Source organism: Oratosquilla oratoria, chromosome 26 (assembly GCF_046742065.1).
Source record: "Oratosquilla oratoria isolate Oo_2021 chromosome 26, ASM4674206v1, whole genome shotgun sequence".
Lineage (NCBI taxonomy): Eukaryota > Metazoa > Arthropoda > Malacostraca > Stomatopoda > Squillidae > Oratosquilla > Oratosquilla oratoria.
Window position 1 is genome coordinate 57,602,084 of NC_134802.1, and position 2,133 is coordinate 57,604,216.

A 2,133-nucleotide genomic window follows, 5' to 3' on the forward strand; every position below is an offset into this window, starting at 1 on the left:
TTATCTTTTTCCTTGGTGGTTTTCCGCATATTTAAAATCACGAGTTTATGTGATTTCTCATGCATATATATTATATATATATATATATATATATATATATATATATATATATATATATATACGAGAAATTCGCTAGTGGACAGCGACATTAATCAGATAATTTTATGACCGTCGCGCAAGGACTCGAACCTGCGCTGTGCATGACGACAAAAGGCCCCCATGACTGCCGCCTTACACCGCTCGACCACTGATGCATTTGGCTATGGCTATGGCTATGGCTTTGTGTAAATGTACCTATGTCTTATTTTTCAATTTTTTTCTATATATATTTTTTTTCTCAAAGCCTTTACTACCGAAAATATTTTAAGACATTTTAATTTTTCATTAATCTCTTTACTTTCCCTGCCATGTTTTTTTATTCTTTTGAACTAAAGTGTATATTTTTCTGTTCTTTCTGAAGAATTAAAAATTTCGAGAAGAAAAAAAAATGAAAAAAGGAACACATGTGAGTCCATTTTGTCGGAATGCATTGGAATATCAAAGAATTTAATCGAATATTTTTAATACATCCTCCAAGCACAAAGGGCAAAGGTTATGGCTATGGTAACAGCTTAATGCCTCTTGGTGTAAACGTACCACTCCTTACACAACAGAGTTGGAGTGCCGGCTAGCGGTGCAGCGTTGTTGTTTTTTCTGCCCTGAGTGGGACTTGAACTCGGATCACTGTGCATGCGGTTGAGAACGGTACCACTGCACCTTTAAGTATGTGTGTGTCTGTGTGTGTGTTTGTGTGTGTGTGTGTGTGTGTGTGCGCGTGTGTGTGTGTGTGCGCGCGCCCATGCGAGTGTATGTGTGTGTGTGCGCGCGCCCATGCGAGTGTATGTGTGTGTGTGTGTGTGTGTGTGTGTGTATGTGTGTAATTCACCATGGTCTAGGATCACGTGTTGGACTCATGATCAACAGCTATTTCCCTCCCGGAAGAGAGCTCAGAACTCATATATGACCGATCTATGGGTAATGCTGTGACCTTACACTCACACAAACACCCAACTCCCCGCCCACGAGAGTTGGAGTAACTATTTACACCGTAGTGATACTGAAATTATATCAGCCCTGGGCGGGATTCGAATTCAGACTGCCGTAGTGGCGGCCGGGAACTCTACCACTGCGCCACAAGTCGTGATTATGTGTGTGTGTGTGTGTTCATGAGTAACATGTATTTGTTGACGCATTTATCGTAAACTGGTTCACCAGAGACTCAGAAGGGACTTGATCGGTCTTGGCGGGAGGGGAGTACTGTTGTCCTTCAGGATCCGTCAACGACACACAGGATGAGAACCAGACTGGACCGCTTCCTCTCCGGAGCCAAGAGGAAGAGTCTGCAGGCCCTCAAGAAGTGCCAGAGGGCTTGGCACTCCCTCCTCTCTTGTGCCGCCAAAGACCAAGAGCCCGAAGAACAAGAAGGGCAAACCCAAGTTCAGGAAAGCCCAAGAGAGATCACAGAAGAGTCTGTATCCAGCAGAAACGATCTCGAAGAGAAAGAGACGAGATCGGCTGGGGCTGGTACAGAAGAGCTCGAGGTTCCTTCGGAAGACGTTGAGAACCTCGAAGACCAGAGCTCGGCGGACTCGAGTCACGAAACGACGACTCCAGTTCCCAAAGAGTCTTCGGAGCTTCGAAGGGCCGAAGAAGCGCCACGAAGCCAACAACTCCATTTCTTCGAAGAAGACGAAGAACCTCGTCTCTACAGCCCATACATGGACTTCGAAGACGTGTACGACTTCGTAGACACTTTTTACTCGTACGAGAGGAGGACTGAGGAGTACCAAGAGGCCTTATACGTTCCTGGCCATGGAGTCTTCGTCAGGAACGTCGTGATCCACCAGGAACACCTGCTGACAGAGTACAGCCGAAGCCTGTACGCGCCCGTCAGCTATGATGGAGCTGGCTATGGAAGTTCTTGTTACCATTCCATGCCCATTGACGAGTGCTTCGTTGCCTATAGCCCGTATTATGGTTACGAATATTAAATGTGTCATCGACGGAAACTGTTCTCGAATAACAAGCCCTGGAAACTGTTCGAGAAGAACAAGCCCTGAAAACTATTTGCGAAGAAGAAGCCCTGGAAACTGT